This window comes from Lygodium microphyllum, chromosome 3 (genome assembly GCF_053477565.2).
Source record: "Lygodium microphyllum isolate KBCC chromosome 3, Lygodium_microphyllum_v1.1.10, whole genome shotgun sequence".
In the NCBI taxonomy this organism is placed as follows: Eukaryota; Viridiplantae; Streptophyta; class Polypodiopsida; order Schizaeales; family Lygodiaceae; genus Lygodium; species Lygodium microphyllum.
Genome location: NC_141137.1, coordinates 191433429 through 191450010, shown reverse-complemented (window position 1 = coordinate 191450010; position 16582 = coordinate 191433429). Strand labels below are relative to the sequence as shown.

Genomic DNA, 16582 nt, shown 5'->3' with positions numbered 1-16582 from the left:
GACACACACACACAAGGAGGGCAAGGATGTTTAGGTATGCATCGCCCCTCTCCTTTCATTCTCCCTACCCTCCTCTTCTTCAAAACATCTCTCTCTCTCTCTCTCTCTCTCTCTCACACACACACACACACACACACACACACATACAAGCACACAAGGAGGGAGAGGATGTCCAAGTATGCATTCTCCTCCCTTCATTCTCCCTACCCTCCTCTTCTTCAAAACGTCTCTCCCTCTCTCTCTCTCTCTCTCTCTCTCTCTCTCTCTCTCTCTCTCTCTCTCTCTCTCTCTCTCTCTCTCTTTCACACACACACACACACACACACACAAAAGAATGCATATATACACACACACAAACATAAAAGAATGTATACACACACACACATGTACACATGCACACATATTTACATTCTTATATATGTATGTGTTTATGTTATTTTGTGTGTGTGTGTGTGTTTATATATACGTTTGTGTATATTTTATATGTGTGTATGTATATGTAAAAGTATGTATGTTTTTATGTACTTATCTATGTAAGTACGTATGAATGCATGTGCTTATATATATATATATATATATATGTATCTATGTATGTATGTATATATATATATACAAACATATATACATGTATGCATGTATGTATGTATATACATACATACATATATATATGGCAACCATAACTTTTATATATATATATATATATATATATATATATATAGTGTCCATAAATATATATTTTAACATATATGGCAGCCATATATATATGATACATACATACATAGCTATGTATGTATGTATTATAAAATATGTATACATGTACATATAAAATTAAGTTAATGTGCGTATATATGTGTGTATAGATACAATGCCTTCCTCAACATCTTTAAGCAATCGAGGTTCTTTGCTTCGACGACAACAAGATATGGAATAGGCTATTAGTAGGATGTGCCCATTGTTTGCTTCAACTAGGTTTCTACAAGATCAATGTGATCAATGGGTAGCCTACATGGAAGGGCAGGCGAGGCTAAACACTACGGAAAGTTTCAAAGAGCATGTCAAGCTACACGTACACTTAGTAGACTCCTAGACTCATCCAATTTGGATTGGGAAGATTGGATGGTAGATACTAAAGAAGAGTTATCCAATGTGACTTACAATTGTATTAATCTATGGGAAGAATTAGGCTACATTCCTTTTGCAAGAGATAGTGGTATATTACACAGCGGCTACACATACTATGAGCATAGAGTGGAGAGCTTTCTTAGAGAGATATAGAAATGTGGTTGCAGAGCTAAACCACTCTCATTATCAGTAGAAGTCTTTGGAAAAAGTTCATATGTAATTTCTAGTTGTTTGTTATAAGAAACAATTGATTTTAAAGTTTATTTATTCCTACTTTTGTAACAAGAAAAAGTTATGGATTGTGTTTAAGTAGTTTTTTTTTTGTTTAAATGATGGACAAGTAGACACACATATATATGCTTACACTTTTATTTTTACATTTACACACACACACACACACATACACACATACGCACACACACACATCAAGATATGTACGTAGGTACAAAATGAGTAGTGAAGATGAGAGAGATCGGGATGCAAATTTATCACAGAGAATTATATGTCCTTGCAATCAATGCAAATGGGCAATGCAACAACAATGTTGTGTAGTCTTGCAGCACGTATAAGAGTTTGGGTGCTTTGATCCCAATATCATTGACCAAGTTGTCATAGAAGGTGAGCGTATCTTGCCATACGATAATAATGTTTTGCCTACAAATATTTTGTAGCTAATCCTCCATTGGGTTCACATGCGTGTCAGTGATCATGTGATCACCACTCGTACTAATGCACCTATGACACCAAGCTCATCAGCTATGCATGGCAATGATCCAAAGCAGCAAAGCAATGCTTCTTTGCACATGGATATACCTTTAGAGCACAAGATGGATGAGATGGTACAGACCGTTTTGGAGAGTACGGATGTTGTGGCCAATGATATGAAGGCAGAGGTGTGCTTGCCACTATATGAAGGTTCCAAAATTTTGCATTTAAGGACGCTACTTGCATTGCTCAATCTTCAAACATCATTTGGATGGAGTGATAAGAGTGTCTCAAAGCTATTCAAGCTCTTGAAAAATCACATACTACCATCGCAAAACACAATGCCAAGTAGTAGAGTTGATGCTAGAAAGATACTTTGAAAGCTTGGTGTGGACTATAATTTGATACATGTACGTCCAAACGATTGTGTGCTCTTTCAGAAGGAGTATGCAGAGTTAGAAAAATGTCCAAAGTGTAATGCTGACAGGTATCATAAAGATGTTCAAGGGGACGCCATTCTTGAAAAAGTCTTGAGGCATTTTCCACTTGTAATGTGCATTCAACACATGTTTAGGTGCAAGTCGATTGCAAGCCTCATGTCATGGCATTCCCAAAATAACTCCAAATATGGAGTACAACATATTCCTACACAATGCATGGCCTAGAAACATATAGATCAGACGTGGCCAGAGTTTGCAAGAGAAGCTCGTAATTTGCCCGTGGTTTGGCTATGGATGGGGTTAATCCATTTGGATTGCATTCCACAACCTACAATGTGTGGCCTATAGTACTTGTAAATTATAACATTCCACCATGGATGACAACAAAGAAAGGGCATTTGATACTGACCTTGATAGTGCCTGGTCGTTACAAAGCAAACACTATGGATGTATATTTTCAGCCACTTGTTGAAGAGCTTAAGGCTTTGTGGATAGGCATAGATGTGGTGGACAAGAGCAAGCCTCTTAATAGGCAAATTACTTACATAAGGGGCATACTTGTGTGGAAAATGCATGACTTTCCTAGATATGGAAAGTGTTCAGGTCTTCAAACTAGTGGCTATTTTGCATGTCCTCTTTGTGGGCCAAGGTTATGTGCATATAGGTCACAGTCACTTAAAAAGATGGTATATGCCGATCATCAAGCATACCTACCAGAGGACCATGCATTACGTGAAGGCTTCCTTGGGCGCAAACCGCCACATATGACTACATTTGCATGGAAAGAATTGAAATTGCTATATCATGAAGGTCTTCCAAATGGGATGAAGAGGTTTTCAATTCTCTTTGAGCTACCTTACTAGACAAATTTGCAAATCAATCATCTACTAGACCCAATGCATATCTTCAAGAATGTTGGCAATCTCTTGTGGGATCGTATTATTGATAAAAAAGACACTCTTAATGCTCGAGAAGCTTTACAAGAAATGGGAATTATGGAAAAGTGGTGGCTACAAACACGGCCAAATGGTCATGTAAGGTTGCCCAAGGCACCATGGGTGTTATCAAAAGTCAAACAACATGTAAAGGATGTAATACAATCCATCCACACACCAACCGGTCTTATGCACTCTCTTCACACAGCATTCACAAAGGATGGGAAGCTGAGCGGCCTTAAAATGCATGATTGGCATAAGATGGGTCAGGTATGTTTTGTTAATGGTATGGATTGATAGAGTATGCATTTTTTTATTATTAATAATGTTTTATATTTTTTTTTCCAAGTTTATTTTTCCCATCGTTGTGGCTAGATCATTATCAATAGAAGTCTGATCTATTTTTTATAAGCTTGGTCAGTTGGTGCAATGGATATCACAAAAAGAGATAGAGATGACAACTATTGAATATGCACAAAAGAATGCAGTAGAGTTGGTATACATGATTGAGAAGTATTTTCCTCCCTCAATGTTGACCACCCAAGTGCATTTACTAGTGCATGTTGTGGACGAGGCAAAGATCGCTAGCAGTGTACATTGCCGATGGATGTTTTTCTTAGAGCACTTCATGAAGACACTAAAAGGATTTGTTCGACAAAGAGCTCGTCCAAAAGGTAGTTTGGTTGAGGGTTTGTTGGTGCAAGAGTCTCTTGTCTACATTGTAGACTCGATAATAGATTTTGAGAAAGACTCTTGTCTATTATGGCAGATGGCCGAGGATAAATGATTTTTGTTAGATTTGGCACATGGTGGGGGTACTTCCAAGTGAATGGATGGAGTTCTTGAGGAAAACTTTAGTCATTTTTGTATGTTGCATAATGGTGCAATGGAGAAATGGTTGCATGCATATGAACGTGCTATGGAAGATAGACATGCTACACGTCACGCATATCGACATTCTTTGCATCCAAGAAACAGAGTAGTGTGATATCCACCAAGATTGGAAGCATTACTGCAATTCATGTTACTTTGATGGCTGCATGATACTCTCACAAATGCTTCTTAAGAAGGACAACATGTCAGCAATGAGGAATGGGAATTTTTACGAGGTTGTAGTGACATGGTAAGTGTTTCTTTTGTAATTGTATTTAAAGTAAATAAATATGAGTGGACATGTAGCAATGTAGCAATGACATGGTAGCTGCTTGGTCAAGAGGCCGTCACTTTTGAGTGGATCACATTGATAAGAAACGTGTGACTTTTGACTCAGGAGTCATGGCAAAGTTTGAGCAAGCAAGTCGACAACGTGCAACAGATCCCAATGTTGTGATCTCAGAAATGCAATACTTTGGTCTGTTGAAAGAAATTATAAATGTGGACTACTGAAGCTTCAATGTTCTTTTATTTGATGTTCAATGGTTCAAAGTGATAATGACGGGATCAAATGCCACCGTTCGTAGAGATATTTTAGGGTTTTTAGAAGTAAACTCTACAAAGCTCTGGAGTGACTTACATGATACATTTCTCCTTCCAAAATATTGTGAACAGGTTTGTTTCTAAAGTTAAATTGATCAATAAGTTTGATAAAGTGTTAGAAAAATTACTCATGCACTAGTATTATTTCCATATCATGTTATTTTCTATCCAAAACCATCAGATGAGCAATGGTGGTATGCTATCCAAGTAGCTCCACGAGGTTCAAGAAATTATGAAGGATGCAACTTGCTTGAAAGCGTTCAAGTCGAGGAGATAGAACTGGACACAAGAGAGGATGATGGAGTAGAGGACGTGCAACATCAAGATGAGGATGTAGTAGCGGATGCAAAAGCAAGAGAGGAGGATGTAGCAGAGAATGCACAAGCAAGAGAGCATGATGTAGTAGAGAATGCACAAGCAGAAGAGGAGGATATAGTAGAGGAGGACTATTTAGATGATAATGATCTTTATGATCTCAACAATGACATAAACGTAGATCTAGCTTTGGATGGAGAGCTAGTTCTAGATCGTCAAGTCCTTTTAGATTTGCATCAAGACAGTGTAGAGAGTCCATAATTATTTATTTGTTGAAGAACTATATTCAAATTTTTGGAACAACACTTCTTATGTATATTTGTGACAAAGTAATTGTAAATGCGTTTTTGTGGCATAAATGTCCACGATTATTTTGGTTTTTGTTGTATTCAACTAAATTTGTTTTGTTTAATTTGTTGTGTCATATAAAATCTTAATTATTTGGTTTATGTAGGTTTTCATATTTTTGTCACATACCTTGTCCTCCTCTCTCATACGACAATATGAGTATTCATCCTCCGAGTGACGATGACATAGACAGTTTCTTGAGCTCCTTGTCACCCGTTCAGCTAGACAAAGTGCTGGGTAGAGCTGCTTCTATGAGTAGACGTTCGACACCTTCTCTCTCGACTACGAGACAGACCTTACCCTCTTAGGTAGCACACATAGCTACGTCGGCCTCGAGTCAACGTACTCACCGTAGTAGAAGGCATAGTAGTAGGCATAATAGCAGATTTTCATAGGTGAGCAACAACAACATAGATTGTGTTGTTAAGCCCACTCACACGCTGTCGAAGACACCAACACCAATTGAGTCTGACAGGGAGGCTAATGTAGACCGCACTCCAACTGTGTGCGGTAGGGACATGCTAGAGGGGTACTCCTACCTTATTGACAAACCCAGTGGGGAGATCATTATGACCTCTAAGGGAAAGCAGATCATGAGCCACATGCGTCAGTTGTGTTGACAGATGTTTAAGCACACTGTCATGGTCTCTTGGAAGCTTCTAGATAAAGCTTCTAAAGAGTACACTATACGTACACTGCATGAGGAGTTTTGAGTGCCCTATTCCACATATGCTTTTTCTTACGAGTGGATGCTAGTACACATGCAAGAGTAAATGAAGCATCAGAGGTCTAATGCGCATTCAAATACTAGTAGGCCTGGCTAGCTTGATAGAGAAGAATGGAAGTGTATTAAAGCCGAGGTAGAGAGCACTCCAGATAGGTGGCAACAGTAGAGAGACGCAGCTGGAGGTCGAGTGGAGGCTGGGTCCTCTCATCACTTGGGGAGCGGCAGTGTTGCAAGCTTTTCAGAGGATTTTGTAAGTTTTTAACACTTTTACTCTTTTGCTTATTGTATGTTTTGAGAAAGTGCATATATTCAAAATTGATTTTTTAAAAAAGAAAAATGTCTATGTTGAATAATACGAGGTGATAGGGAGAGCACCAATCGACTTTGAGAAGAAGGTCTAGAAAAAGCAGAGCCTAGCTGGAGTCTTAGAGACCATGGACCGTCAAGGTGGAGAGGTGAGAAAAATATAAATCTTATATACTTCTTGTTGTAATATATATCTATATGTGTATATGTGCATGAAAAGGGTCTAATCTTTTTTTTTTTCATTTTCTTACAAACTCCTTACAAGGACTCTTTGATGCGAGTTGAGGTTGCTAAGCAGTAGATGGGAGCGAGAGTTTCTATGGGGCCAGCTAGTTTTGTAGTGGGTAGCAACTCGGCTCTACATCGACCTTTTTTGTGGTCAACTAGTATATAGGTCGTTATGTATTCATATGAATCTTTTTTGTATACCCACATTTTGATATCCATATGCATATATGGTTTTGTACTCGAATATACAGATGTATTTTGTCATATGGTGTATTGATTATGACCATTTGGTATTCACACAAGCTTTCAATTGATTATAGTTATGTATTCATGTATGATCCATTGATTTATGAACATTTTGTATCTATCGTGAACATTTGTATGAAGATTTATATGTTAAATTCATTCTGTTACAATTTAATTTATTGTGTAAGACCAGTGTGAGGTGTATGGGGCTAATCCATTGTAATTTAGTTCATTGTCAAATTCTTGTCTTTAACTTTTATATGAAGAAATGCCTGAAGAGGCCCATTTATTTTTTATGGATGGAATGGCTGAAAAGCCATTCCATCCATAAAAAATAATAATATGGTTGTCTATATTAGAGTCTCTATTAGCGTCTCTATTCAAGTCTCTATTAGCATCTTTATTATAGTCTTTATTAGTGTCTCTATTTAAGTCTTTATTAGCATCTTTATTAACAACTTTATAAGTGTTTCTATATAGAGACGCCTATAAAGACGCTAATAGCAACGCTAATAGAGACTAAAATAGCGACGGTTTGATGCTGACGATAATAGCGACGCTGATAGAGATGAAAGCATGTCTAAAATTCCCTTCTATGAGCATCGGTATTTATGTCTCTATGAGACCAATTTCTTGTAGTGAAAGTGACATTAGTGCCCTTGCATTCTCCCAAAACAATGTTTTTTAGCTTATCTAAAGTTTTTGAGGATATAGAAGCACTTCTTCCAACAAGGGTTTATTGTGGTTGCAAGAAACAAAGAGGTGTTGAATGGTTTGCAATTGATTCATACATCTAGGAGAGAGACCATTTGACAATCTAATCTTTTGGGCTTTGTCTCCACTATGGATCCCTTTGTGTAAGATAAGCCACAAAAAACAACTATCCTTAATAGGAATATGAAAGGCCCAAATCATCCTAAATTTGTGTGGCCGTTGTTGAGAGTTGCAAGAGATGCCCCATCTTCTATTGAGCTTATTTTGGAGCTCATGATTTGACCCTTTAACCTTTTTCTTATATTGTTTGAACATTCAAAAGCATATGGTAGAAATGTGTAGCTCTCCATGTTTAGGGTAGCCGCTAAGCTTTGCATTATCTTGTTGGAAGAGATTCCATATTAGTAAGTTGCATGGCTCAATAGGCTAAATTTCAACTTGATATTTTCTCTACTAGAAAACCTGTTACAAATGTACAAGTCAAACCTATATCTCACACTAGCATGATTACATTTATGAGCCTTTCTAGTGAGAAAGTTAGGGTCCCCCATGAGCAATTGATTCACTTGCAACATTTTTTTGTTGGGGCACCATGTGTGTTTGAGTTTGAACCATGCATTCTATTATCTACAAACAAGAGCAAAGCCTCTAGGAACAATATTAGAAAAAGATAGCATAATACCATCAAGGTGAAATTGTTTCCAAGCTTTGTATTCCCTAAGATGAAATCAAGGGGTATTTTTCAAAATTAAAAGCACCCAAAAGTTAACATTGTAGGTGGATCTTATGATAAATTTGCTAGCTAGTCTATTAGAGAGATCCTCGATGTTAAGAAATCCCAAACCCCCATGCTCCTTAGTATTGCAATTGGTTTCTCAAAAGACCTTGGGAATCCTCCTAAAACTCTCAAAGCCCACCCAAAGGAACCTCCTAGGAAGGGAATTGACCTTGTTGAGTTGAAATTTAGAAAGCTTCCAGCAAGATAGAAAATATACCAATGAAGGAAACATGTAAGTGCTCATGACAAAGACCCTAGCTAAAAGCCCAATTTAAAAATTTTGACAAGCACTCATCTTATTTCTAAACTTATGCCATCTCTAGCTCATGGTAACATTAAACCCCATAGATATCTTGAAAAGCCTAGAAGTTTAACCCTCTTCAAGCTTATGTGCCTTTTTATTGAGGTTATTGAAATGTTTAGCCTTTCTACTAATTATGAGGTAGAAACTCCATGTGTCACAAGCTCTACCAAATACACAACTCTTACAGCACAAAATTGCCTCACATATCATTCATATGCACATCTTGTTGGGTGTCTACAATTTATTGGTCTTAATAATGGCCTTGACATTCTTTTTGTTTTCAAACTCTCTTGGTCAATACTTATCACAACCTACAAATGAGCATTGGACTATCACAAGGTGTATTTAAAGGGTACCAAAGATTTATGTCTTTTGTCTCAATGTCAACAAGGCGAATCTACTTTGGATGCATTATGTCTCTTAGGTTATATGTACACTAATTGGGAAAGTTATCATTCCTCTATGATCTACCAATGGACATTGTTTCTTTGTAAGTTGCTCTATCATGGTGCAATAAGATACAAAATTTTGTTGTTGTATCTACAATTGAAGTAGATTATGTTGCAACATCATTGGCAGCATGCAATTTTTTTTGGTTGAGGCAAATTCTTTCGAATCTTGGGTACTCCCAAACTTCTAGTACTTTGTTACATTGTGATAACCAAAGTGAAATTAGTCTCTCAAAGGATTATGTGTGACACAATAAGTCAAAAAACATTGTTGTAAACTACCATTTTTCTTGACATAAAGTAAGAAAAGGATAAATTGTGATCAAATATTTTTACAAAGGGCCTTGATGAAAACACTTTTGCTAGTTTGCAACAAGTAGAGCATGGTGTAGTGCTCCTAGAGGTTTTTTTCAATCAAACCAATTAGAGACCTTTATTTTAATGGGGATGCTAGAAAATGTTAATATCTCACTCTCCACTCAATGTAGATTTTATACACACACACACACACACACACACACATACATATACATATGCAAATTTACTCAATATGAACATTAATTTGGGAGTGTAGATTGTATCTTTGTTGTCTCTTCTCCCTACACTCTCAGTAATATTGAGGAGCATCAAGTACACATAATTTGGAGGCGCATGTTGAAAAAGATTGCTTTCTTTCATTGGTTGGCATTACTATGTATTTTGCTAGAAATTCTCACTTGGTATTTGGAAATGCTTAAATTTATAACGCAAAACTACAAAGACAAATATTTATTATCTAAAGGTGCCTAAATGAAGGCCCATAATGAGTTTGGTTTTGCTTTTCAAGGACCTATCTGTTGTAATATCCACCAAGTATGCTACCTACTTGCTAAACTAATTGCATAACCCTTCCTAAGGTTTCCATCTTCAATCCATCCATGTTGCCAGCATGCATGTCTCACATCTACTTTGCCATCATTGCCCCTACATGTCCCATGATAGTTGTATTATCTAGCTCCATCACTCCATCTATGCCTTATAAGCTACCGATAGACCCCAATTTAATTGTTTGCCAAACCTCACACTACATCATCACCATGAGAACAAGTCAGGAAGTTTTGTGTAGAGCCAAAGAAATCCATAAAGAGGTTTGTTTGCTTTTTTTTGAAGTACCATCTAAGGTTTTGAACTTAGGTCTTTCCACACCCACCCAAATGCTTTAACAACTAAGCCAAAATCCTTTGTGTATAAAGAGGTTTGGTATTATAGCTGAGCGATCTCTAGCAACAATATTTTTGGCACTAGTGAGTGAGTGAGAGAGAGAGAGAGAGGGGGAGAGAGAGAGAGAGAGAGAGAGAGAGAGAGAGAGAGAGAGAGAGAGAGAGAGAGAGAGAGAGAGAGAGAGAGAGAGAGTCTCAAAAGCTTTAAGGATATACATTGAACTACTAAAGCTCTTAATGATCATAAGAGTTAGCCAAAAAGGGACCATACACATCATACTTTAATTGATACTAGGATTTGGATTAGCCATGGTTGAACTTTTCAAGAATAACATGCAACCATTATCCATCTCTCCTTGGAGTAAACCTCAAAGAGTTTTTGAAACACTTGCATCCTAATGATTATAGTTATAATGAAATACCCTTGGGAGAATGCTATCACATGGATGTCTTGGTTTGGAATCAAATAAGAAATAGTATGCTTTTTTGTATATGGAAGGAAAGAAATAGTGATGTGTATGGGAGTGATGGTACTAGTCAACTCTATGAGCTTAAGGCTAAGAGCAAGATGTTTGCATTGCAAGCCCTCTCTTCAATGGTGGATGCTTTGGAGGAGAAGAGACAATTACCCATCTTTCATGGGAGGGCCGTTGAAGAGTACAAATCAAAATGGAAAAGTGAACAACTCTAGCCCCTAGCCTCTAGGTAAGCAAAGCTGTCTCTTGTGACCAAGGTTGATTCTTGGTAGATGTTTTGCCCCCTTTTGTGTATTTTTCCCATTTGTTACAAGTAAAAATATGATATTCCCATCAAAGAATACATTAAAACTTTAATAAAACTATAGAAGATATGAAAGATATGCAAATTTTGCAAGACAACCCTACTCACCAAGAATCAACAATTCACATGAGGACTGTGATTGCATGGCAAGGTGGACAATTGGGCCTTGGCTATAGGTGTGCTCACTGAGGTTGGCAACCTAGCACAACTCGCCAACTTGTGACTCATCTATCAAGATTTGGGATTCATCTTTCAATATATTATTAACCTCCAAGTGCATGTGCATCCATATTATTGATGATTTCAATAACCTTTTGATGAGGTTGAGACAAATTTTTCCTTTTACAATTGAATCATTCCACCATGTGCAATCGTGAGAATATTGATTTCAATGTAGGGGGGACACTTGGTGATAGACACACTCATTGAGGCAAGCCAAATTCACCAACTTTTTTGTTAGGACACACCACTCAGGACAGACCTCCAAACACACATGATCTTGTGTGATTCATGATTTCTATCGACATACAACAACCACAATCCGATAGGTCCATGCATAGGAAGTCATAATAGTTTACTTATTATGCCCAATTTGTTGCACAGGATTGCTTTATAGAGCGGACCATTGGTTGCAAGCATGCTCATTGAGGCTAACCTACCTTAGTGAAATGTCCATTGGGAGTGACAAATTCAAAGATTGGACCTGAGACAACACCTCTAGATCATTCCAAATGGACATCCATGCAGTGGATGATTTGATGTTTTAACCTGCCTTGGTCAATATCCATGTGATTCATGATTTAATTTTTTGTGTTTTTTTTGGCATCATTATTTGAGCATCCAAACAACTTAATTTTTCCACTTGATCCATGCATGGGTTCCATGACATCAGTGATTGTGTGCTTCACTAACTTGCATGGCAATGCAAGCTAGTTCTAGGGTTGATTTTTGTTGCTCCTTTTACCCATTAATGGGGTCTTTTATTCATTCTTTATAGGTGGAAAATAATATACACTTTTAAAAAGACACTAAAATGCATTAAAAGGGGTAGTGCCACCTAGGGATGATTTTTGCCAATTGCTTTACCCATTTTGGGATATTTTGCATGTTTTTTAAGGGTGAAAATAACCACTGCCTATCAAAAAATACATTAAAATCATAGTAAAAGTATAGGATTTGTGAAAAATAACTTAATTTTGAAGGGCAATCTTGCCCATTAGAAATCAACACTGGTCCCACTCTAAATTCATTACTTTTTCTAGGTAAGAATGGTCATAAAAAATATATACTACTAAAAAAAAGGTTTTTCCAAAGCCTTGATAGAGAGAGAAGATATGGTAGATATCTTTAATTGATCTAGCTTCAAATCCTTCTCACCCTATGATGAAGAAATTCCTATATTTAAGCTAGGTTTCTGTATAATTTTTTTAAAAAATATAACTAAATTTATCAATGTTTGAATAAGATTATTTTCCTTGTCCTCAAAATTTGAATTGACTTTTTATGAAAGTGAACATGTTGTTGTTCCAATGGAGCCTAACCTTTTCTTAACCTAGGTGGTAAACCTTTTAAAACCACAATTTAGTGGTAATTTGATCAAATTTAGAGGTTTTGGCAAAGAACTACACTATCTCTAGAACTTGACAACACCCTTACCCTTCCTAGGGGAGGGGAACCTTTTAGTAGATCAAACAAAAGTAGTGTTGATTTTTTCATACTGTTTATTTATTCTATATTTTTACTATGATTTTAGTGCATTTTTTGACATGCAATGCTTGTTTTCACCCTTAAGGAAAGGGCAAATTACTGAAAATAGGGTAAAACAACCAAAAAAATCAACCTTGAACAAGGGTATAAAGTCTTTGTATTTTTTCATTTCAGTTAGATCAAACATATGTTTGGTGGTATATTTATAACACCATTTTAGAGAAATTGGGAAAATACCATTTCCCACCTTCTAAATGAGTATGTTAAATTGTGGTATTCTATAGACTTTTTGGCATGATTATGCTTGTTTTGGGTTTAAAATAATGATTATAACAAAGCAACAATATGCAAACACAAAGAATATAATCTCGATATAAGCATCACTCCATTATAAAGTAGTAAAAGACCACTAAATTTTACTTCTATATTAGGACTCAAAGTTCAAACCTTCACCATAGATATTTCACTATCATTTTATACTTGATTATTTTTTCACAACTATGTGGGATTTGAAAGTACATCCTAGAAAGGTGGGTATATCAAGAAATGGATATGTTTATAAAATCCATATTTGCATAGTTTAGTAATTGCATAAATAAGGTAATGTATATACAAAGATAAGAGTCATACAATCAAGGCATGTCAAACTATTTTCTATGTTTAAATACCAAATGTCATAGAGATAAGCATCTCAAAAAAGATGAGGGTTTCATAGAGACAAGCATCTCAACTACATAATTAATGTGGTGTATCTATATATTTTATACATTTAACTCAAAAAAGGTAGATGCTAACAATAGAAGGATGTAGTTTTCTTGAAAAATTTCTAAATAATGACATAACGTTTGACATACTTTACATAACTTCATGTAGGGTGTCATTATACATTCTAATGTACAAATCCTATGATGTGTTCATTAAATAATGTTTTGTATTTTGAATGAAATGAAGTGTTTAAAGCTAAAAAATTCAAAGCTATGATGATATTGCATTTATGTAATCAATATATGTGAATCAAGTAGATATTTCATTAGGAAAAACCATTCTATAGAGCTAACGACCCTTACATGCTTGTCATCATTGTTAGTGACACTAGCGTATTAATAAACACCTTTCATAGTAAAACTCCGTTAAAACTTTAAACAAAAATATACTATAGCATAATTTAATGCTTGACCTAAATCTCAAAAATGTCCTAACATTTAAAAAACCCTTTTGTCTTATGACTTGCTTAAAGTAAGAAAATAAGATATATCGCTTCCTCACCAGATGGTTCATGGCTATGTACTAACTATTGTATGGCTATAACCAAAGAATTTTTCAAAGCGTTCAAGAATCAAATAATGTCCCATAACATCAAAATCTCTTTGATAACCAATTCAATCAAGTGGATCTCTATGACCCTCCATACTTGTCAACAATCTCAAAGATAACAAGGTCTTAATAAACACATTTTCATCAAGAATTAAAAACGTTTCAAACTTGTAATTTGAAAACATAGTCTAACATACTAGAATTAGTGACATTAAAGATGCCCTAGGACCATAGGGTCCCAAGGTAGTGTCTCTTCAACGGTGCCTTAGAAAACCTTTGCCTCTATTGGCAATGGCCGTAGGGCTCTAGGGACATGGGGTTGCTTATTCATATAGAGAGTATCCTATGGCCCTTAAGTGATTGAGTTCCTTGTCCAAATAGAAGGATACCCTACGTCCCTACATCCATAGGCTACCATGATAGAGTCTCTATTAGGGAATCTTAGGGTACCTGTTCTTAGTACCATAGGACTCTTAATTCACAAAGGGGGCATTGTATGGTCCTAGGGTCATATGGTGCCAAGGTAGAAGCTCTATCAAGGCACTTTTGTGACCCTATGTCCCTAAGGTTATAGGGTTACTTATTCATATATAAGATGGTAGGTGTGACCCTAGGACCATAAGCGTTCTTTCATTCACATAAATGGTAGCATGTGCCTACCTTAGGGCTATAAGGTACCTAGGTAGAGATTTTATAGTGGCACCTTGGCCATCATATGGGCCTACAACCATACGGTTTCTTTTACACATAATGCAAGGGCCATACAATGCTATGAAAAATACTCTATCATAACACCTTAGCAAAGATTCTAATGATGTTGATGCAAGAAAATCACACACCCCAATGTGGCCCTTCATTAGGGGTAGTCACGTATATACTGTACATAGTTGCTAATAAGGACAGGCCAAGACTGGTAGGCAAGCTACATGGGAAACATGCCTTAGTTGCTGAGGCACTTGAAGGCTAAAAGCAAAGAGGAAATGAAGACCCCAACCCCCAACCCCCTTGAAACATCCCTTCCTAAGGGTATTAGATGTGTATGCATATACATGGCAATGTATGGCCACGGAGGCATGGGTATCTATACATGGCCTTAAACCATTGGTTGAGAAATTAACTTGGGAGTTAATGGTCATGGTAATACTGCAAATGGATAAATGAATGGGAAGTATTGCACATGTTTAATATGGACACTAGAACCATGTAATAAAAGGTGGAAGAAAAGTCCAAGCATAGGTCCTATGGCCACTTGGGCCTCTTATACGCATTAAATGACCAAAGCCCAAGCCAAGGAACCCTCCACAAGTGAAGTTGTGCAAATTTGAGCCTCTCCCTCTCTCTCTAGCTGATGTGGCATCCCTCCTCTCTCTTGTCTCCTAAAAAGTGAGCCCAAAAGTCAAAGCAAGGGCCTATTCTCTCTCTAGCTTTCCAACTTGGAACCTAGCCACCTAAGGAATGCACTTATGAGCCTCTTTTCCCTTTCCCATTCACATTTACACTCACCTCAAACTCATTGCCAAGGTGGCAACCACCTAAGGTCACCCAATGATGAATGAAGACATAGGCTCTTATAGGTGGGGCCCTCCACTCTTACACATTCTTACACCTTCTTAAACCTTGTAAGAGGCTTGCACAGTGAGTATTCCTTTCATTTCCTTTTCCTAAATATTCAACCTATTTAGCCTATCCCTTCCCTCCCCTTAGATATTTTAAGCCTACCTCACCCCCTCTCACCATCCAAATAAGTCCTCATGCTAGAATAAAAAAAGAATCATGTCGTCTCACTCTCTTTGCATGGCTAAGCCCCTCCCCACCCCAAAATCAGATAAATAAAAATCAAAATATCCCTTTTAATTCCCCCTCTCACAACCTCTCCCATGTTACACACTCCCCTTCTCACTCCCCTCTTACACAAAAAAGCTCTCATGGCTTTCTTTCTTCTCATTTCTCGCTAATTTCTTATGAAAATTATCCTATGATATCCCCCCCTACTAAATAAAATGGGCATTTCTCTTATTTGCTATTGGATGGAGGCTAAAAACAATTCAAATGAAGGATGGAGTACACATGGCGGCCCTTGATTTGTAGTTTCTTGAAGGACCCCTTCATCCTTGATAGGGATAGCCTTACTTGAGCTTACTTTTTGTGATTATCTCTCTCACCCCCACTCTATTTTAAAGAGGGTTTAGTAGAATTTGAGCTCTAAGCTAGGTTAGAGCTAATCTAATAAAACAAAATCACCTATAAAAGAAGCCCTTCCCCTCCTTTCTCCCTAAGCTTCTTGGGGCATTGAGCTTATGCACACCATTGTAACTCCCCCATGCCCCTGTGTTGGCAAGCTCACGCCTCTAGCTTGAGCCTTCATTTGTGCTCACTATTGTGTATCTATTAGCTATCCCCTCGGCTATCCCCTTGCCTAAGTAAAAGGGTGATTTGTTATCTTAATTATGTTATGATTCTCACTCAATTGTCTCACTTGGTTGCTTGCT

General features: G+C 36.9%; 1 pseudogene; it reads left to right on the top strand.

Annotated features, from left to right (window-relative positions):
• The first annotated feature begins 1814 nt into the window (after positions 1-1814).
• Positions 1815-3989, top strand: LOC148039360 (uncharacterized; annotated as a pseudogene).
• The last annotated feature ends 12593 nt before the right edge of the window (positions 3990-16582 follow it).